Below are 24015 nucleotides of genomic sequence, written 5' to 3'. Positions count from 1 at the left end.
CTTTGACTCTTTCAAAACTCATAAAGTTTTTCCTTCTCTTATAATTTACCTAGGATTGGTTGGGAGGAATCTTAGAACAAATTTAGTACAACACCTTCATTTTATAGATGAGGAAACAAAATGCTTGCACAAAGTAGATCAGAAAATTGCTAAGTTCTAAGTCATTTTGTGCAAGGCAGCAAAAAGTACAACCTGGTGAGTTTTGCATGCTGCTACTTAAGTATGACTCCAGATTGATGAGAAATGCAAACCTGTGAATCTACATGGGACAAAGGGATAGGGGTGGAGAAGAATTTTAGAGAAGAAAGACATTCTGTCTTTAAGAGCGTCTCATATGGCTCCATTCTCTGATCAGAACTGACTCTAGAAACATGGAGGGAGAGAAAGGCTTTGGAAGCTTCAAATATGTAGAGACAGCTGGCTCCTCAACATATCCCTGATTTCTACTTGTCTCCCTCAAGACTCTGGGGAACCCCCACTTGGGCCTCTCTCTAACTTGAGATGAGACCTCCCATCTTGCTCCCATTAAAGTTCTTTCACTCCTGTATTTTTCTGGCATATTCTAATCTGTATAATTTCTCTGATTTCTGTTCTCCTTGGATAAATGGATTTATTCACTATTCACTATTTATGATGGTCTTTTATGACTAGAATTTGGACCTAAAGTGGTGAATGTTAGCTAATGGCTAGCAATCAGGGAAACAGTTTGCTCCTAGACCAGAGATAATTAAGGAGGAGCAGATAGGTATAATTTTAATCCATTAACCAGGACTAGAGGAAATGGTACCCAGACTTAATGACATTTCTTCTGCTCCCTGTAGAAATCACAAATTCCCTTGGAATGAGCAGAATCCCAGAGATATCTATCAATTCCTTTACTACTTTTCATATATGTCTTTTGATTGGTCATCTTGTCTTTCTTTTTATACCTTTAAAAAGTGGTGTCAGGGAAACAGGGGCCAATCGGGTCGCTAGACCTAGACTGTTTCCTTTTAGGGAAGATTAGTTCTTATACTGGTAGATATTAGTCCTCTAGTCCATACCACCCATACCAGATGGACACATGAAACTCACATCTCAAAGTCCATTTGCATAGGACTTTCCTCATTGGGGCAGTTAAGTGGCACAGTGGATAGAGTGCCAGGCTTGGAGTCAGGAAGACCTGAGTTCAAATGTGACCTCAGATACCTACTAGCAGTGTGGCCCTGATGATGATGACGATAATAACAACTAACCTTTATGTAACACCTACTATGTACCAGGCACTGTGAAAGTGCTTAATAAATATTATCTTATAATATTTATAATAATATGTAATGTCATATATTATTAATCTTTTTATTATATTAACATATAATTACATCAATTATAATTAATAGAATGATATAATATTTAATAATATAATAAATATTATCTTATTTTATTCCCCAAAATCTCTGGTGTAGAAACTTGGGGCTAGGGACATGAGCAAGAAGCCAACTCTTCTCCTTCCTAAAGTCTTTCTCTCCCTTCAGAGACCTGAAGAGAGTCAAAAACCATGGTCTTCTCTCTGAAAGCAGGAAGTCAAAAAATAGGATCTCTCCCAAGTTCTTACAGACTCCATCCTTCATGAAGGCAGGGAAAATTGAATAATCAATCCCTACTAGTGAGGAGAGCCCCCATGCAAATGGACTTTCAGGTGTGGGTTATGTTACACTTACACACAAACATATACACACACACACACATATATATATATCATACACATACATGTATACATGCATGCACACATACATTTATATATACACATATATTTGTATATATGTGTGTGTGGATAAATAAATTATGATGCCGAGGAGAAGGAATTCATTTTTAAGTATGATCTTAACTAAGTTATTTAACCTTTTCATCCTACACAGAGATTTTCCTAACCTGAGAATTCCTTATACCAATGAAATCAGAGGTCCAGTCTCTATTCCTATTCTATCATGATTTCATATTTTCCATATATAAAGTAAAAATTCTGTGATAAATGAGGCAAATGCATTCACATGTTTAAATGCATGTTTGCTTCACATGAGTGATTGAAGCTGGTCCTATCCAAGTTTTGTCTTCTCACTTTGTGGCTCACACATCCTCGTCCCAGTTCATCTTTTGAATGGGTGCACGAGCCTTCAGCTGCTGTTGCTTCCCAGCAATCTCCGACTCTCCTAGGCAGCATGCCTGATGCAGAAAGGCAGACCTTTGATCGTCAAGCACATCCATGACCTGTGATTAAGAGATTCATTCTGATGATGAATTTATATTGACTAGCTACTCCCATTTAGATCAGATGGTATCTCATTCCTAACCCTGTTGAACAGATTTCCCTTTGGGAAAGGATTTTCCTTAGAGTGCTATTTAGTAGTGAATTTTAACAAAACAATTTTTAAAAGACCATGTTATTAAAAACATACTGTGTGTGAAGCAATATTGTAGCCACTGAAAAACAAGTCTTGGATTGTGAAGGCAGAAAAGCAGCACAGTATGGTGGAGAGAGGATTGGATTTAAGTATCTAAAGATCTGAATGGGAGGCCTGACTCAGCTCTTTATTAGCTGGGTAACCCCAGGCAAATCACTCCATCTCTGTGAGCTTCTGTTTCCTCATCTATATGTAAAGAAGGTGTTAAGAAGTTTTTTGTTAGGCCCACAATAATGTGTGAAGAAGTTGCCTAATCAAATCGAGAGGATTATAAGACCAAGGTTATAAGACCAAGGCCATCCATCTTATGGAGTTAGAGGAAAACTTCTTAACACCTTCTTTACATATAAAATGAGAGTTAGACTAGATGATCTTTAAGGTATCTTTCAGTTCTGATTCTCTAACACAATTCCATTTCTCAGGGAATTATGTGTTGTGAATAATACCAACACATACATGCATGTATGTGCATAGGTGTTTATATATACATACATGTACATATACATATTAATGAGATTTATTTTGTCAATTATACACTTAACCCTAGTCTCATTACTCATTAAGGCTTATCCTGTACTTTGATCTTAGGTCCTCTCATCTCCTCCAGGACCATCCATCCTGTCTCTGTTTCTATCCATCTCTGTCTCTCTTTCACATGTATCTCTGATTTCTCTCTTATCACTGACTCTTTTCTATCTGCCCACAAACATGATTTAAAAAAAAAAACGCTAAGGAAGACTTCTTCTCTTGATTCTTCTACCGTCCAGCTACTATCTCACCTGTATCCCTCTTTTATTTTCGAAACTCCAGGAATAAGTTGTCTAAAATAAATGCTTCCACCTCCTTTCTAACCACTCTCTCCTTAGCCCCATTACATTCAAAGCTTCTATTTCCACCACTCTAATGAAATTGAACTCCACCAATGACCTTTTAAAAAAAAACATCTTTTTCATTACTTTGAACTTGAAAACATCAACAATTTCCTTGTACAAAGAAAATAAGATTATATATGACACAGTGAACCTCTATTATATAAAGCTTGGTTCCTGAAAAGTATATATTAAATTTAACATCATAGTTCCAACACTTCCCTGCTTATTTGTTTTCCCTTCTGACCTTTCTTCTGTTCTCTTCTGTATTTTTAAATGTTTCACTACTGTTCTTTTCTTTACTTTGTTTTCAATTTCACTGTCACTATTCTATACCCTGCCTATACCTCTCCTTCCCCTGAAAACCATCCCTTTTAATAAGTATAGTCAAACAAAAAAAATTCCACGTTTAGAGTGTTTCAAAATATGTCTCATCCTTCATCTCTAATCCATCACTTTTCTGTCAAGAAGGTAGAAGTGTGATTCATTGTTAATCTTCCAGAGTCACAATTGGCCACCCTATTGATCGTAATTCTTAAGTCTTTCAAGTTGTTTTACTTTACAACATAGGTGTCATTGTATAAATTGAGCTCTTAGTGTTGCTCCCTTCATTCTGCAGGTTTCTCTGAATCTATCCCCTTTATTATTTCTTATGGTTCAATAATATTTCATTATGTTCGTATAGCAAAATGTGTTCAGCCTCTAATTGATACACATCTACTTTGTTTCCAGTTCTTTACTATAACAAAAATGATATAATGAATATTTTTGCCCATAAAGGTCCTTTCCCTCTTCCTTTGATCTCTTTGGAGAATAAACCTTGTAGTAGTATTGCTGGGTCAAAGGGTATGTCCACATTATTGACTTTTTGACCATAGTTCCAAATCACTTTCTAGAATGGATGGACCAGGGGTGGGAAACCTGTGGCCTTGAGGCCATATGTGGCCCTCTAGGTCCTCAAGTGTGGCCCTTTGACTGAATCCAAACTTCACAGAACAAATCCCCTTAATGAAAGGATTTGTTCTATAAAACTTGGATTCAGTCAAAAAGCCAAACCCAAGGACCTAGAAGGTCAAATGTGGCCTTGAGGCTGTAGGTTCCACACTCCAGGGCTAGACCAGTTCACAGATCTACCAACAGTGCACTAGTGTAGCTATCCTACAAAGTGCCCTCCAACAATAATCATTTTTATTTTTTGCCATGTTTGCCAATCCAATGGGTGTGAAGTAGAACCTTTGGACTGTTTTAATTTGTATTTCTCTTAGTGATTTGGAGCATTTTTTTCATGTGATAGTTTGCCTTTCTTGTATTGAGAACTGCCTGTTTGTGTCCTTTGACATTTTTTTAATTGGGTAAACAAATTAGCCTCTTAATTGCCAAATCCAACTGCCTTTTTTTTTTCAGACTTTATCGTCCCTCACTTCTCTGAAGCTTTTATACTGTTGATCACTTCCTCTTATTGTATCCTCTCTCTTTCCTTGGTTTCAAAAATAAGATACTCTTTGATTCTCTTACATCTTTAATTGGTTCTCTGTATCCTTCACTATTCATCATCTTTTTGACACCTTAATATGGATATTCATTAAGAATCTGTTCTTCTTTGCATTCACTCCACTTCAATGCAATTGATGACTTCAATTACCACTTCTATGTACATGATACCCAAATCTAAATCTACTGTTAAAAAAAAAGACATGCTGCCGAGGAGAGAGTAATCGATGGGGTCTTCGGTGACTAGGAAGGGCTTACTAAAGAGATGGCCCTGGAGCTAGGTCTTTATGAACAGATGGTGTTTGGATAGACTGGGAAAGGACCTGAACAAGAGGAGGGATAGCTCACCCAAATAGAAGTATGCCTGTTTGAGAAAATACATTGGATATAGGATCACAGAATCATAGATCCCAGAGCTGGAAGGGACTTCAGAAGCATTTGATACCAATCTTTACATTTTACAGATCAAGAAACTGAGGCCCAGGGAGATTAAATGACTTGCCCAAGGTCACAAAGATATTAAGCATCAGAAGCAAGATCTGAATGCAGGTCCTTGACTTTAGAGCCATTGTACCAGACCTTAATAAATATCTATGTACCTGGACCCTTCTATTATCTTGAGAATCTACTCAGCTTTGAATTCAAACTATTCACAAAATTCTCCAGAGCCCCAGCTTGCCAAATTTCCTCTTTTAGGCTAGTTAGAATTTTACCTTTTAGACCCAACCAATATTTATCATGTGACTCCTTATTGTAAGGAAAACAAGAACAATTTACTCAAAATAGCAAGCATTTTGATATCAAGAAAGCACTAAAGAACAAATAGCAGAAAATACTGAAAACCTCTTCAAAGACAGCTTCTTTCCATGCACACCTGGCAGGGAAGCACTGGTCTCAGCACAGCATGGCAGGCTGAAGATATTCACAGCCAGGTTCCAACATGGGGAATGAGGGAGTATTGTAGAAAGCTTTGTTATTTCCCCCGGCATTTCCCGCTCTGGCTCAAACCTTCCTCCTTGGCCCTAGAAGCCCTTAGCATCCTCTGGTGGCTCCTGGCTGGAGTCTCTGACACAGAAGAAGGCAACATGTTTTTTCCCTAAGCTGTTAGAACCAAATTCTGCCAGAATCCCAAGTCCGGGTGAAGTAGGAAGGGAAGAGGAAGACCTGTCGAGTCCCAAACCCTACAGGACTCAATGCAGCATGGCATGGGGAAATCCCCAAGGGTCAGCAGTCATTGTCTCTCCAAATACCTTGCTCTCTTCCTGGAGGGCTTTTTGCAAAAATCCCTCCCAGAAAAGTCATGGAGTTGTGTGCATTTTTATAGCCTGATGGGATTCTGGTAGGTCCCTGAGAGATTCCCTATATTTGAATGATGGGCTGATGGATAGGGTTTGTGTAATAGAAAAGTGAGGGGTGAGGGAAATGGAGGTTGACGCAATCTCCCAATTAGAAAAAAAATGGGGAGCTTGTGCTCCTAATTTGGAGCACACATAGATATTCTGTAACTGGTTCCAATCTGCTAAACACATAATGAAGAAGATCCCTTTTAATTGGCCTCCTAGTGAGAATGAGGATACATTCAAAAGGCACTAGTTAGCCAGGAACTGAACCTGAGTCTGGCTTTTTTCCTTCTTGCATTCTGGCGAGAAACAATTCTGTAAGGGGAGTAATCTCAGATACTCCCCAGTTGAGACTGACATGTAGCCTATGGATTTGGACTTCAGCTCTTCACTTGTCTGTTTACCCTTTCTCTGTTTAAGGTAAAGGAGATGGGAGATGGTATGAACTTGTGAGCTTTTAAAATGTCAGGAGAGAAGCTATCAGAATCCAAGAGCTGGAGTTCATGCCAGAATTTTCCAGAAGACATGATGAGAACCAAAGTCCCAATTAGCTTTCATGATTTGGGCCAGCAGTAGCATAGACTTGGACTTACTGATCCATCGGTCATGACATATTTGGAAGTGAAATTGGGGGAGCAAATGCTATATAGCAGATATTGCATTAATTTTGAGCTCACTCTCCTCAAGGACCAAAGTGGTATAGGGAAAATATGTCCTCAGGTGTTGGTGGGAAATGTTTGTACTTTGGTTCTTGCCATAGCTGTGAACTAAATATTCTTTTGTAATAACTAATTGATTTCAGTTGGTTAAATGGAACTAGGGTTCCATTGGCAATTAATCATTGGCAGCCACCAGGGGCAGGGGGTGGGGGGGGGGAGAAACACATCAAAATGAGAGCTCAAGCCAATAGCATAAGAAAAGAAATCTCTCACTGCCCCTCAAGGCTACCCTAGAATCTTGGGGTGAAATGTAGCTTACCTTGCTCTAGAAGAATGAGTCCAGAGAATTTATATATTTGTACAGAGGAACAGAACTAGATAAATTTAGAAAGGCAAAAAAAAAATATTTTGTAGCAGGGGTAATCAGGAAAATTCCTGGTTTGCTGGACAGGGATACTTCCCATCAAGCCTGATTCACTCTAGCTCTTTGAAAAGGATCATACATCTTGCTGAGATAACACAGGGAACCTTTGATTGATTCCCAGTGATGGAGGGGTGGGGGGTGGGGAGGAGGTTGCATCAAAGAAAAATGTTAAGTGTCAGAGACAGAAATTCTTGTTTAAGGGAATTCCCTCTTTGTAGTCTATAAGAGCTATAGAAATGATTCTACCCTCTCTTTCAGGGCTTTCTTTTTGGACTTTCTTCCTTTGCACCAGCAAACAGGAGGAAGGAATGTCTCTCTCTTTCTCCCTCTAATAGTAATGGCAGCTTCTACCATAAGCTCAGGATAGTGGGAACACATGCTTGCCTTGTATAATGGAGGGTCTAGTGCAGACTCAGAATGAAGTACCTTGAGGAGACTAGAGTATATCTCCCCACCATATTCTGTAACTGGTTTTCTTGGCCTACTAAATGGTTGGGAGGAGACCCTTTCCATGCGCTACATGGCCTGGGAACGGAGGTGTCTACAAAAAAGTTTGTGTCTGCACTGGTTGAGTTTTTGTTGCGTTTGTGTCTGGGAAGGAAGTGACTCCTTCAATCATGATGTCTGGTGAGAGGCTATGCTTTAGGAGGAGAAGGGCTGTGAGGCCTTCCTCCTCTGAGGCCATCAGGAACGGAACTTTAGACCATGGGAGTTTCAGAGTAAGTGAGGGTGAACCATGAGAATCTGGGAGTCAGACTCCAGGCCAGGTTTTGCAGCCATCACAGCGTTCATGCTCCAAGAAGTATGGACCATGGAGCAGTTGGCATCTAGCAGTAATGCCACCTTTGGACACGAACTTGGTGGGAACTAAGTAGGAAGTAAACTAAATTATGAGCCTAACCTATCATCACAATGAACCCCCAGATTGAGGTGTTGGGGGGAAATGCTTGTCCATTTGTTCTTACTCTAGAAAGTAATCCTACTGTAAAAAGCCTCCTAGTGTTAAATGGTAAATGTAACTGGAGTGCTGGTTACTGGACCCCTGAAATGGGAATGTACACATCTGGGGAGGGGGGCTTAAGTCAATGACAAAGAAAAGAGAGACTTCCACAGAACCCTGAGGAGTGATATAGTCTGTCAGACCCTGAGAGAGTAGGGCCACAGCATAAACATGTTACATAAGCTTCATCTGACACTGGACTGGAGTGTCTGGCTGCCTTCTGCCTTTCCATTTCCTTCCCTGAGTATAGGTCAGCAACTACAGACTCTGAGAAATTGATGCTTTCTGTCTTGGAAGCAACTTTATGGCTTGAGAATTCCTGTGTTCTGGATTTGGGAGATCGGCTGCCTAGAGGGAGGAAAGTTTTCTTAATATACTTCTCAGTAGTATGAACATTTCCAGGGCCATCTTGTAGCTGAAGGATTTAAAAAAAAAGCCATTCCCTGGCTGATTAGGAGATGGGGACTTTAGTGAAAAGCTCAGACGTTGCAGGTCTGAGGTGAATGCCAAATATCAATTCTTACAAGATTGTTTTTACCTTCAGGGACAGGTAGTCCAGTGAGTGTAATAGACTATTTGAGTGTTCTCCTTTTCTTGAGAGAGAGCATGCTATACAAGATGGAGAGTCAGGTTGGAGTTAGGGATATTTGGGTTCTATATCTGTGAAGATAAAGTTTGTGATAACTTTGTAACATAAATATGTAACATATAAATACACATTTATACATAATATAGAAATATGTAACAGAGAATAGAATAATATGTATTTATATATGAATATAAACATATAAAATATAAATAAAAATAACTTTGCAATAACTAATGTTAATGCCTAATTATTAATAACTAATGTTAACTGTTTGAATGGAACTATGGTTTTATTAGGAGCCCTACAGATGCATTAAGGTTAGAGAACTAGGGTTCAAGTCCCCCTCTGGCACTTACTGAACTCTGAGACCCTGTTTAAAGTCACTTAACCTTAGTTAAGTGATCCTAGTTAAGTTGCCCAGGGCAATTCTTCCAGACAATGAGTTACAGAGTACGTGCTGATTTGCCCTGTCAAAAGGAGTTTCATACTAGAAGCTGAGAGCCAAGAAGTCACAGGTCCAATTTTAAAAGTTTCCTGTTTTTGACCTTTGGGTCTTTTGAGCCTTATGCAGTTTTGGTGGTAGAGTAAATAAATCGATGTCTTTTAAATAATGATGTTGTCCAATCCATACTTTTTTGTTTTGTTTTTGTTTTTTAGAAGGACTCTTGCCCTTATAGGGAAGACCTAGACAGGAGCCATACCTAAGCCCTGTTTTAGAGATTGTTACTCTGGAGTTACTCTGGGGTGGGGTAAGGGCCAGGGAGTAAGAAATATGACCCTTATTTGGGGTCAGGATCTCCAGGATTTAATATAAGCTATGAGCCCTTCTTTGGAGTTCCCTAGTTGAATGAACAAATGAAAGAATAGATGAACCAATAAATATACATCATTCTAAGTCATGTGAATGGGTTCAGTTATAGTTTTAAGATAAAATTGCTCTAAAATGAAGTTAGAAGATTTAGAAAAACTGATTTAAGGTTGTATGTTTATGTGCCACACTAGCATAGCCTTTGAGATTTCAGGGTCACCTCTATCATAGCAAGATGAGGAAATAGAATGGAACTTTAGAGGAGTAAAAGTACTACCTAAGTAAAAGTATTACCTCAAGTAATTTTACATGTATTTATTTTGTAAAGGACAGGACAATTTTATACTGGAGCCATTTAAAATTTTTGCCTGAATCTGCGATTTCACTAGTGTAAGGAACTACCCAATGAGTAAACTCTCTTTATACATGCAAATAGACAGCTGTTCTATGTCTTATAGTCTTAAAGAGTTGCCTAGGGGCACTGAGAGATTTACTCTAGGTTTATAGCTGTTGAGTTGTTTCAGTAATGTCCAACTCATCTGGACCCCACTTGGATTTTTATTGTTGCTATTTTTTGTTTTGTTTTTGCAAAGATACTGTAGGGGTTTTCCATTTCCATCTTCAACTCATTTTATAGATAAGGAAATTGAATCAAATAGGGTCAAATGACTTGCCCAGGGTCACACAGCTGGCAGGTTATCTGAGGGCAGATTTGAACTCAGGAAGATCAGTTTCCTGATTCCAAGCCAAGTGCTCTATCCATGGTACCACATAGTTGCCCATGCAGTATCAGATAAAGGCAGGTAGGTGGCACAGTCCATAGAGCACCAGACCTGAAGTCAGGAAGATTCCTCCTCCAGAGTTCAAATTTAACTTCAGACATTTACTAGTTGTGTGACCCTGGGCAAGTCACTGAACCCAGTCTGACTTAGTTTCCTCATCTGTAAAATGAGCTGGAGAAGGAAATGGAAAACCACTCCTGTATCTTTGCCAAGAAAACCCCAAATGAGGTCACGAAGAGCCTGACTGAAATGACTGAAAAAACAAACAAAAAACAACCCACAATAGCAGCACAGTATCAGAAGAAAGAGTTGAACCCAGGTTTTTTTGACTCCAAGACTGAATGTCTATCCACAATGTCATACTGTCATCCCATTTGGGGACCATAATGTAACTAAAAGTTGCAGATAATCTGGATTTAGTGAGGGAAATAAGTAAGTGGAAGCAGCTCTGTTAGAAACTCCAATGGAGCCCTTTTTGGATTGAAAGCTTGAATAAATTTTCTCTAACCACTGTTGGAAAAATTGGCTTAGTAGGCAATCAAAGGAATGTTAGTGGGCAAACAAGTTGTGGCATTACCTAAAAAAATCATATACTTTAGACACAAATGGAAAAGATGCTGAGAACCAGAATAATAAAGCAAGTTAAAATTCAGAAATGTCAAATTACTTGAACTATTCAGTAAGAGCCTAATGGCTGACATAGTCACAAGAGAGTATCTGTAGAGTGTGTTACATTATCTTAAACAATATTAAAAAGGCTTGCTGTAACTGCTAAATCACCTTCTTTCTGGATGGTTACTTACTCTATTATTTCTAAGTTAGTGCTTCTGGGCTAGGAATTAGATTTTCTTGGCACAATTTTGACCTCTAGTAATAAAAATACACCAAGCCTGCTGACACCCAGGAATTTGATCCCTTGTTTCTTGACCTAGCCTGCTTTTCTTCTGGCACCATTATAAATTCTATCCTTTTTACTTAGGTTAAGCATAACACAACCAGTATTGGGTTTACATGAGAAATTAGAGTGAAACACCTCTCCTGTCACTCTCACAATCCTTTTATATTATTTTCTTATGCTGAGACATATGATCAGTCCCTCCAACAGTATTGAATAAGGGCCTGCTATGTTCCCAGCACTGAGCTAGGTATTGCGGGGGATGTAAAAGCAAGGTAAGAAATGGCCCCTACCCTCAGAGAAGAGACAATTTAGTTGGAAAGATGAGATTAATGCACATCACCTCTAGGGTCTCTTCCATCTCTAATGCTAGGATCCTGTGACAAATGATCTAAAGAATGTGATCAAGCATTAAATTGTATAGAATAGACTATAAGGTTTTATAGAGGATTAGATGGACCATTGTGGGCTGACAGTCTAGGAAGATTTCATGGAGAATTTAGAAATGAGCATTGAAGAGTGGGAAGGATTTGAATAGGAAGGGCAAGCAGAGATGACAATTGTGGTATATTATCCAATCTTCTGGCACATTTATAATAAAGCATACAAAGGATCCTCCTGGAAAAGACACAGCTGTGATGATGTTGGCAAGAACACTTTTTTGCACTGTTCAGCTGATTTTCTGGGTATTTCCTCTTAGCTAATGACTTCGTTTGCGGATCTCTTTCCTCATGTGTCTTTCATTCTAGTTTGATTAATATCTCTTCCTACAAGGCTAGTAGGAGGACCTTCTGTAATCGACAGCTCATGGTTTGGCAATGCATCAGAGAGTTCCTACAGTTGGCTATCAATTTCATCATTCTTGGCTGCTGTAATTGTTGCATGGGCTTGAAGGATATTTTTCCTGGTGGTTCTTTGAGAGAGATTCAAATGAGGCTGACTTTGGATAGATTGTATCTCCTTAAGGATGCAGGTGCCCTATTGTTCAAAGAAATACCACACTTAGCTAAATACCACACTCTTTGCCTTACTGAATAGATCAATAATTATTCCTTCTGCAAAGTGAAATGGCCAGGACTGACCTTAACAAATCTCAGAAAGATCTAATATCTATTTTTGAATCTGGCTTTCCTTAAAAGTAAGTGGATCGTTGTTATTTTTCATGTTGCAGGTGAATAGTTCAAGTAATCAGGTACTTTAGACAAACTGAGTCTCTTTTTAAACAATGCTGATGATATCAGGAAACAGACCATGGGAAAGCAGAGATCCAATTCCATTCTCTGTATTAACTATCATACTTTTGGCTAGTGCAAGTTCTCAGAAGTTGGTTTTTTTTTTCTTTAATAACATACTGGGCTGTTTTAAAATTATACTTATCAACTCTTTGGTCAATGCTTTACAAACATAATTACCTTCATTTTTTGTCCATGTGCCTCCTCTCCTTCCTTGCTATGCAGCTATCTTTGTGTTTTATCCCTAGTTATAAAGAAAGAAAAGTGATATTAATGCCAAGTGGATAGAGAATCAACATACCCTCTATTTTCCTTTTTGACATAGCCAAAAAGTTAAAAAATCTGCAGTAATAAAGAAAATTAATAAGACTTACATCATTCCAGCATGCCATTTTAAAATCTGAGAATCATTTAAGGCAAGAGAAAATTACAACCTAAGAAATCAGCATAGAAAAGTTATGCTTTACCAAGCATTAGGAAATCAACTTTTAAAACAATGGGAAATGGGCACTGTCATAACCAAAAATTATTTATTTTTAAGTCTTTCAAATTATGTGTCACTAATAAAGTATCTGATGATGAAAGTATGAAATATCTAAGGAATTTTACTCTTATATATGTGGTTTTTTTTGGAGGGAGCAGGGTCGAGGCTGGGTTTCCTTGTCCAGCTCAGGCTGGAAGTGGGCACTCATGGGCTTACACTTTTCTGATTGGCTAGAGAGCTCTATTTCTGACCCAGGCCAAGTCACCTCTCCTTAGGCAGTCTGATGGCCCACAATTCCTAGAGGCTCACTATAATAGTCCTGTACTTACTAAATATACTTGATGAGTATAGCCCAGTGGTGTCAAACTCAAATAGAAACAGATCCCAGCCCAGCCACCTATTGACCTAGAAAACCACAAATTAACATTATCTATGTTTTATTATATTTTTATTTATTTTGTTAAACATTTCCTAATTACATTTTAATCTGGTTCAGGCTGCACTCCAGAGTATTGGGGGGCAGCCTGTGGCCCAAGGCCATGAGTGACACCTCAGGAATAGCCCATTGCAGCTTAGAACTCCTGAGCTCAAGCAGTCCACCAGACTTGGCCTTTCTGACAGTAGGGATTACAGGTGTATGCCAGGTTCTTTTATATGTTTAATAGGAAGAACATGAACCTGAGTTCCAGCTTGAGCTCTGACACTCATTAGATTTGTGACCCTGGGAAAGCCACTGATTTCTTTCTCTTTTTTTTGAGCCTCAGTTTCCTCAAACGTAAAATGAGGAAAATAATGACACCATTTGTAAATTGTCAAAGCACTATATAAAAGCAAGCTATTATCTAGTTAGATGACTTTCTTTTTAAATTTTATTTAGTGTTAGCACTAACCTTAGAAGAGTTGTGCTGACTCCTCATCATATCTTATTCTGCCTTCTTACAATATTATTATTTATTTTTAATATTAAAAGTTGGAAGTCATTTTATACACTTTTCCTTCTTGTGTTATTTAATCTTCCTTTTGGGGGGGTATGTGAGGCAATCAGGGTTAAGCGACTTGCCCAGGGTCATACAACTAGTAAGTGTCAAGTGTTTGATGCCACATTTGAACTCAGGTCCTCCTGACTCCAAGGCCAGTGCTCTATCTACTGTGCTATCTAGCTGCCCTGTTATTTAATCTTCTTCCACTATTAAAAAAACCCCAGAACAACCAAAAACAGCAGCAACAACAACCCCCAACCCAACAACAACACCCCTAAAAAGCTAAAACTTAATTTGGTCACCTACATATTCTGATATTAGCTCCTCAAACGAGAAAAGTGTTAATACAATCATGCCACCAAATTCTTATCTCCACCACTATTGTTTCATGGAGAGCCAATATATAGCACTGAACTTTGATTTAGGGAGATGTTGGATCAAAACCTTCCTTTGGTACTGACTAGGGTGACTGTGAGCAAGTTTCTTGACATTTCTGAGCCTCTGTTTCTTCATTTGTAAAATGGGGATAATGATAACTGTAGAACTTATCTTACAGAGCTGTTAAGAAGTCCAAATAAGATAATGTATACAAAACACTTTGCAAACTTTGGAACATTTTAAATATTAATAATAATTATTAAAGAAACTTCCATGGCCACGAGGGAAATACCGTTAGAGGGATATGGAAAAAGATAACTATGTCCCATGTTGAAAACTTGGCTAGCAGAATACATCTGAGTATTGCAAAATTATTCCAGGGATATTCTCTACTTACTGCATTTTCTGCAACGTGCTTATTTTTAGTGTATGGGAACAATCCATAATATTTTTTGGGTAAAAATCCACAACACTCTTAGTCCCATCATTTATCCTGTGCTTTAAGCAGGGTAAATGTAGGTAGTCTATTTCTGGATAGTAAGAGAAACATACACACATACACAAAATGATTAATGTGAAAACCACATTACTGGAAAACAATTCCATGGGAGGAATGAATCAGCAAGTAGAAGGCATTCATTGCTCTGAAGCAAAGGGATATTAAAGATGACTGAGATACTGCAAGACTTTTGCTATAAGGAAGAAGCATTATGCCTGAGATGAGCAGCTCATCAAAGGTCTTGGTTTTAATACCATTCTTTATAAGCTTTTCTAACAGAACAGACTTTTAGAAAACTGATTTCTATCTCTGAGGAGCTGCAGAAAAATCTATATGGGAAGGAGAGAATGTGTAGATACTGAAGTCTGAAAGGAGAGAAAAGAAAATAATGAAGTTTTATGTTTGTTCAGTTATGTCCATCCAACATCCAACTCTTTGTAACACCATTTTGGGGTTTTCTTGGTAAAGACACTGGAGTGGTTTGCCATTTCCTTCTCCAGCTCATTTTACAGATGAGGAAACTGAGGCAAACAAGGTTAAATGACTTGCCCAGCTAGTAAGTTTCTAAGGTAAGAATTGAATTCATGAAGATGAGTTTTCCTGATTCCAAACCCAGTTCTCTATCCGCTGTACCACTTAGCTGCAGGTTTATGTAATGGTGGTTAATAGCAGACTCTCATGGTAGAACATACCCTGTTGAGTGCTAAGTCTATGCCCTGGCCATTTGTGGGGAAATGTTCTTAGCTCCTTAAGAGTGTGTGTGTGTGTGTGTGTGTGTGTGTGTGTGTGTGTGTTCTTTTTAGAACAAATTGGAGACTAATGATGGAGGAAAGTGTTGGCCTAGATTTTTTGTTATGTTTTGCATATACACATATATCATATAAGCACATATACATACATACACATATACACACATACATATATGTATATATTCAAAAGACTAAACAAATTGATCTTTTATTGCTTTTTTTAAAAGTCAAAATAATATAGTCCTGAGAACAGGTTATGCCTAATGTCCAAAGACTAGTCTAGCTAAGTACAGAGCAGCTTATAGCTAGCAAGTAGGTCACTAAGCAATGAATTATTTGGACAAGGTGACACATGACACATAGAAGAAAACAGAATAACCCTCAGTCCTCTTTGGCTGCTTCCACTCCCATAGAGGTGGAACAATAGGAAAGGAGATAGAGGGCACTAAGAATTACATAGTTTTTATTTTATTTAAAATAATTTTATTTACTTGATTAATATTAGTTTATTTTGGTATTTTATATATTAATTTAAATATTAATTCAATTTAAATATTAATTTACTTATTGGTATTGTGCTTGTGTAATCCTTGTCCAAGGACCAAACAGTTGTTAAACTAAAGTTAGAACTGAACCACATTTATGCACACATTCTCCATATAAACGAAAACACTCAATAAACGTTGATTAAATATCCAAGACTGTGGATACAAAGAAAGATAAAAGATACCCTGCTCTCAAGGAGCTCATATTCTAATGGTGGCTCTAAATCTAGGCAAACAGCAGGATCTTTTTCAGACAAGCTATTGTCTTGCCACATGTTCTCAATTTTGTGCTTGTGAAGTTAATATTTTGAACCTGGGACTTTACCTCTTTTTTTTTTTGTTAAATTTCATCTTATTTGATTCAGTCTAACATTTTAGTCTATTAAGATCTTTTTGGAGCTTGTCTCTGACATCCTGTTAGAAAATGTTAAAGGAATCAGTATCACCAAAATCAGTCTGGCAACAATCATTTATCAAGTGGTTACTATACGTGAGGCAATGTGCCAAGTACGGGGAATACCAAGAAAGGCAAAAGATGAGTAGTTGCTCTCAAGGAGCTCCCATTCTGCTATGGGTGGCCACATCAAAACAACTAGGTACAGAGAAGTTACATACTGGATAAATTGGAGCTAATCAATAGAGAAAAGACACTAGCATTAAGGCAGACCAGGAAAGGCTTCTCACACAAGATGAGATTTTAGCTGGGACTAGAAGAAAGCCAGGGAATCCAGGAGGCAGAGATAAGGAGGGAGACTCCAGGCATGAGGAACCAGCCAGTGAAAATACCCAGACACTGGAGACTGAGTCTTGTTTGAGGGATAGCAAGGAAGCCAGTGTCATTAGATTGCAGAGTACATGACCAGGGTAGGGAGGAACTAAAATGTAAGAAGACAAGAAAGGTAGTAAGGGGTCAGGGTTTTTTTTTTGAATGTTTTAAAATAATTTGACATTTTCGTGCCTGAATCTATTTCACCTAAAGGGCTCAAAACACTTAAGAAAAAAACCCCTTAAACTTAACTGAATTACTTTCAGAAGAATCCCTGTACCTGAGTGAAGCACATTCCATTTAATACTAACGTGGGGGTATGCAAAATAGCACATTGGTGATTAGGAAGAGTGAACCAGTGGTAGAACTGGTTCCTAGATTCCTGTTGCTCTAAGAAGGAGATATATGATCATCCTCCCCCACACTCAAGTCTTAATTCCAGTTTAGTAAAGCATCTCCTGGGATAACATCCAAAGGTGTTAGTAACGTTAATAATAGAGTCAACTCTTGATTATCCTTGTAAGTAATGTGGAGCCATAGTGTGGCTAAATCCAATAATAATTTTCATTTGACTTTGAAGAGGTTTCTGTACTTATATTTAAATACGGGTGTCTCTCATGTTCTCACAGTTCAAAATACTTAAAATCATGATCCCTTAGAAATAGGCTATGTTGACTTTCAGATTAATATAGAGGGAATGGTCTAAAGGAAATCCTCACAAAAAACAATGTTGGTTTGCTATCTTCTTAGGTCAGGATAGTAATGAGCTTGCTGGTTGATACGTTCTTCCATGCAGGGGATATTTATTTTTACTTAAAAGGCCTTATCTTTTAGCTTCTGCTGGTTGGAGAAGATAAAGACATTGTTTCTATAAGCAAAGTAGTTAGCCAAGTATAGGAAATGATGATGCCAATAATTTGAAAGCAAGATTTAGATAATCTAGAATTTGGATAATTAAGACAATAATGAATGAAAAGAGAGCATTTACTTAGGCATGTAAATGCTGGACAGTCAGGAGACATATATTCCTATTATTTTGTGTTGAGTAGGTATCGCTATGGCTAGAGTACCTGGATCTGTAGTTAAGAAGATCTCAGTTCATAACCCTGCCTCAGCTTTTTACTATATGTGTGACCCTCGGCAAGTCACTTAACCTTTCTTTTCAAAAAATGTAATTTGTTTGTTGTAATATAACTTACAAATATTTTTTGTCTTCTGTATACACAGTGGACCAAGAGTTCTTCTGGATAAAAATAGGCTAAACTAATTAGCTTGATTTAATTCACTTAGCAGCTAGATGGTAAAGTGGATAGAGTACCAGCCCTGGAATCAGGAGGACCTGAGTTCAAATTTAAACCACTCACTAGTTATGCAACCCTGGGAAAGTCACTTAACCCTGTTTGTCTTAGTTTCCTCCTCTATAAAATGAGCTGGAGAAGGAAATAAGAAACTACTCCAGTATCTTTGCCAAGAAAACCCCAAATGGGGTCACAAAAAGTTGGACACCACTGAACAACAAATTTGCTTCTATACCTTTTGAATTTGGATAAAACTTGGTTCCTGTTAATTCAGAGCTGCAATATCAGAAATGACTTCAGTTAACTCCTTTTCAATGATGGCTTGTTGAGTATGGTTAAATGTCAAAGTCAACTTGTCAATCGTCTCAGAGACATTTATGCTAGAATCATCCATGGCTGTCATCTTTGCACTTTGCATGCTGGTGGTAGACTGTTTTAGAGTCCAGTAGATGATGTTTGCCAGACTATAATCTTGATAGTTTTGTAATACATCAGCATCAATATCATTGTAGCTTCTTATGCTCTCAGCATTTCCAGGGGTATTCTCTTATAATTATAAACCTGAATCAATGAAAGATAATACAGGGTGTTCCTGAAGTCTGGACGCATAGGAAATGTGGAGTTATTACATCGAGTTCATGTGAATCTTGCAAAGTGCATCAACCTTTGCATCACAAATCATATTGAAGATATTATTTGTTAATATTCCAATTAAATAAAATGTTGTTGAAAATTTCATTCATTTCATTTCTTGAAAATACGCATTTTTGACTATGTGTCCAGACTTCAGGAACACCATGTAGATCCTACATCAAACTCATACCCGGTATTAAGCAGTCCTAGGACAATGACTGGAGCATCTCTAAACGGAGGGATGTTCTTTGCTTCCTTAAAGGTCATAAGAATTGGTCAGAGTGGAATATGCCTCTAAGTTTGTCACCAACTCCAATGAGCTTACTTCCCAGATGCTTGGGAGGGTAGTTACCTTATTTTTCATCTGTTTAGCAATGAAGGAATGGATAGCACCACAAAGGCCTCAATCTAAGGATACATTAATAACAAAGTATTTCTTCATGTCTTCTGGAGCCTTCATATCATCTTTTTTATAAAGAGAAAAAGATCCAAGTCCATACTCATGGGCATACTTTGGGCTGCCACCATTTTCATAGATTTATCAATTGTCTGGAGGTTTTTGATTGACTTCAGTTGTCTGATAATTTCTTTTAGAATTGCCATATTTCTGACTTGGAACCATCTTGACTGTAGAGCCCAGATGGAATCATGGGTATAGTAGCTTGAGAGAAAATAGTGGTACTGATCTTGCTGAAGATCAGGTCACTTAAGCTTTCTCATCCCCAGTTTCATCATCCATAAAATGATCATAATAATAACACCTACTTCACTGGAGTATTTGAGGACTAAATGAAATACTGTTTGTGAAGTGCTTGATAACTTTATAATTATATTATTATAAATGCCATCATCATCATCATCATCACCACCACCATTAACTATTTATGTATACTTGGATCACTTTTCTCTGTTTCATTCTTCCCCACACTCCAGTAAGAAGGGGATCATATCTAATGACTTTTCCACAGGCAAAAGTTAGTTTAGGCAAAACTGAAAGTCAAAGTTTGTCTTCTGAACCTTCCTCTCTCCTTTCTTCTCTTCTGTAAGGTAAAACTAACTCCTAAACCTGTATCTGCGTTTAATTGGGCACGAGTCAGGGTTTGAGGGAAAAATTCTTAAGTCAAAGGAAAAAAAGCCTTCAGTAGTGGAATTTCAGGCAACAGGAGATTTTGTAGGCAAGGTCTGTCTAGAGTTGCTCAAATTACATGATGTAAGAGTATTGCTCATTGAGATACTTATGCTAATATTTGCGATGCCATTGAGCTCAGCAGAAGATAGATGTTATACAAGCACAAATATCAGTTAAAAACTCAGGACACTGGGGCAGCTAGGTGACACCAGGGCAGCTAGGTGGGGCAGTGAGTAGAGCACCAGCCTTGGAGTCAGGGGGACCAGAGTTCAAATCTGGCCTCAGACACTTGACACACTTACTAGCTATGTGACCTTGGACAAGTCACTTAATGCCAACTGCCTTGCCTCCAAAAAAATCCAAACAAACCCAAAACTCAGGTCTTCAAAACAAAGGGCCTCACCAATTTGGTCATAGGACAGATAGAAATTTACTTTTTTTGTTGTTTTTACAGTCTATGAAAAATCAGTTTTCCAAGCAATAACTACATTTCCTTTTGACTCTAAAAATTCTATTATATTTCAAGGTGGTATTTGTTCTTTTAAGTAGGCTAAACATTCCATTTGCTTTGTTAGACTAGTTGTTATTTTCATTGTAGTATATAGCAATATACTGCATTTATTTAAAACAATCAATGAATATTTGTATATCGCTGTTTAATTTCCTCATCTGTAGAATAAAGGAGGTGGATTTTTAAAAGAATAACATTTTATTTTTTGATTACATATAAAAACAATTTTTTAACTTCTTTTTTAAATTTTGAGTTCCAAATTCACAGTGCCTGGCAAACAGTAGGCCTTTAATCAATGTTTATAGATTGACTGACTGATGGTTGGGGGGGTGCGGGGCGGGGTACGGGGCGGGGGAGCTGAGGGAACTCATTCAGATATAGATTGAACTTGATGACTTTTGAAGTCTCCTCTAGCTCTCAGATTCTGTGAAACCTGGAAACAGATAATGAATATTGTTTAATTCATTATGATAGTCCAGAAAAAAAGAAAGATAGACCAACAAATGATAATTTGCAAAGAGCTGTTTGCAGTGGTGTGCTGGAGACAAGGAAAACTTAAGATTAAATTTTCAGTGCAAGCATTTACACTTCAAAAATCAGCAAAAGTTACAAATGTTGGCTTCATTTATTGTTTTGTTGATTGTCTAGACTTAAGAAAATGATGGATAAAATGTTAATAATGCAAATGAAACTTAAAAGTATTCCTCATACCTTTCTCCTTCCCCCTCCCCTCACCGCCCCCCCCCCATGTCCAGCCCCCTCCCATCCAGTTGTTAAACACTTTCCAGCATACTACTGGCTGTAGGACATTGTCTTTAGGTTTCAGGATGTCATGGTATTAGAGTGAAAAGGTGTGAGGAATAGGTGGCAGGAGAAGCTGCTGCCCTGCTGGGTCCATGTCCCTGTACCCCCTGACACAAGGCCCATAGACTCCAGAATCATAATTCTTTTCATTTGGACATCTTCTTTGTTATCCTATAAGGCTAGTCTTAGACTGTGTCCAACATAATTGATATCATAAACTATTTTCAATGTGGTCCAATGCAAATTTTTAGTTACCAACAAGAAGTGATCGAACATTGAATTGTGTAATAATTGTGATTGCTCAGCCAGTGGTTATATTTGTGTCCAGGGGCTGTTTCATTTTTGCTTTTGTACCCCCAGTGCCTAGCACAGTGCAAGACATGTAAGAGGTGCCTAATAAATGCTTGCTGATTAAGTAATTTTTATGTAACACTACAATTTACAAAGCATTTTTCTCACAACGTCTGCAAGTTAGATGGTACAAATATCCCTTCCTTCTACATACTAGGAAGCTAAGTCTCAGACAGATTAAGTGATTTGTCCACGGTTATAAGGCTAGTTAACAGGGAACCAGGGCTTGAATCCAGGTCTCCTGATTCAATTCAGAAGCTCTTTCTACTATGGGTATATTTTTTTCTCGTGTAGAAGGTTGTCTACAGCCTATCCCTTCTAGTGCTTTAGATGCCACACATGGGTATGATTTTCTTAGGGAAAATGCCATACAAATAAAGTTGAATGTTGATTGCAACATATAAATTATGGAGTAGTCTGTTTTAATTTTTCATTTTAAATAACCAAATTTTGGAAGAAAAAAGTACAGTGCCAGTTAATAAACTGCAGAACTGTCACAAAACCTTAATTTTTTGAGTCCTACATTTGCGTTTTTTCAAGTAAATAAGAAAATGGGCTTGCTTTGTTTTTTTGCAGAACTAAATTCTGTCTTCATCTATAAACTAGAGTACATTCACATCAGATCTGTACAAATATTTTAGACTTCTGTGTAGGTCAAATGTTTCTTAGGCAGAAAATTACTTGGCAGTTTTCCCTGAGCCACTGAATTCCCTTTGACTACTTCAACCTTGAGCTTCATTTGGAACTGGCAGAACTTCACCGAAAAATGGGTATTGACCCTGACAAGCAGAGTTGTTTGATAATGTTAAACCTCTAAAGCAGTCCATGTGCCATCCATAGCTTTTCCTTTCATCCCTATTCCTGTGACTTGGATGGAAGGTCCCTCTTAAACGTCCCATCTCATGGGGCTAATACTACTTTACATGTACCTCCTTTTATACACAAGTAATAGCAATTACGATACTGATATTTGGATAAAGGGTATTTGGTTCTATAAAGGAAGACTTCTAGTAAAGAAAACACCACGCTACAAAAATGTCTGGGAATCCACGCAGAGCTGGCATTTCCTTTACCTTGCATCACTGCGGTAATTTAATATGATGCCAATTTTACCAGGAGCTACAACGATTAGAATAAAATAATAAAAGATGAGGGAAAGCTATGGATTAAAAGCGGAGGGGGGGGTGGTGGTTCACTGAACAGTACCTTTGTACAGTATGTTTTTGAAACTCCTCGAGGCTCAAAGAGAGGACCTGCAAAACCTGCCTCGGGAATAACTCCAACGCTTCAGGGGAGAAGGGAAGGCTAGACAGGGGAACGCCTCCTCCCTTACCCTCCTACGCAGGCTTTTCTCCCGCAGGCGAAGTGCCAGCTTCAGACTTCTTCCGAACATGGCGAGGCTGAGCGCGCGCGTCACCCGGCTCCGAGCCCCTCCCCTTCCCTGAAACAGCCCCCCACCCCCACCCGCGTCTGCGTCTGCCGCAGCGGGGTGTTTGGGCTCCTGGTTGTAGGAGGGAAGAAACATCCTCTCTTAATCTTGCTGCTTGGGTACGAGCAAATGGAAAACATGGGACCATCCAAATAGGACTTTTGTTGCTCTCCAGACTTGAGGCAGCTCATGCAAAAGGCATAATTTTAAAGAAGAATAAATGCATTTTAAAAAAATCAACCTCTCCATTGTCTATTTTTAAAGACCTCCTCACCCCTTCCCCCTCCAGTGGATTGTAAAGCAGCCATGGTAAAAATAGCTAGCACTTTAAAGTTTGCGAAACGCCTTTCAAATATTATCTCGTCTTCACAACAACCTTAAGAGGTAGGTGATATTATCACCACCACCCCTATTTCACGGATGAGTAAACAGTCAGAAGTTAGGTGAAGTGTCTGAGGTCGTTTTTTGAACTCAGGTCTTTCTAATAAAGAATTTGGGAAAGCTGCTTTTGGAAAATGAAGAGTGGGAGGGGACTGAAGACTCAGGTTCAAATACCACCTCTGATGCTTAATGCCTTTGTGATAAAGGCTCCCTCGAGCAAGGAGGGAGGTGAAGTGACTTCTAGCTTTGTGGTTTGGGGGTAACCTGTGCCAGAATCTTCAATACAGTACAAAGCTTTATTCACCATCTCATGAGGTTGGTTGTGAGGACAGAGCTTTAGAAGCCAGTAGTTAAACGAGGGCTATCATGAAAGGTTTGGAAGATGGAAAGAATACTTGGGGGAGAGAGCGTTTTGGGGGTTGGGGGGCGAATAAGGTTGACTTTGTTCCGCTGAGTTTGTTCGCTTTTGTTTAAATCAGGGAGACCAAGCGCTTGGGTTCCCAGGGAGAATCCAGTACAGCTCGTAATTCAATTCTGCTTCTGTCTGT

The 24015-nt window shown here is 38.4% G+C and overlaps 1 pseudogene; it reads right to left on the bottom strand.

The window, feature by feature from the left end:
- Positions 1 to 2106: 2106 nt before the first annotated feature.
- LOC118847142 lies at positions 2107 to 23182 on the bottom strand (annotated as a pseudogene).
- Positions 23183 to 24015: the final 833 nt, after the last annotated feature.

The sequence above is a fragment of the Trichosurus vulpecula genome, chromosome 4 (assembly GCF_011100635.1).
Source record: "Trichosurus vulpecula isolate mTriVul1 chromosome 4, mTriVul1.pri, whole genome shotgun sequence".
Taxonomy (NCBI): Eukaryota; Metazoa; Chordata; class Mammalia; order Diprotodontia; family Phalangeridae; genus Trichosurus; species Trichosurus vulpecula.
The sequence above is the reverse complement of the archived record's forward strand: the minus strand, read 5'-3'. Positions and strand labels throughout refer to the sequence as shown.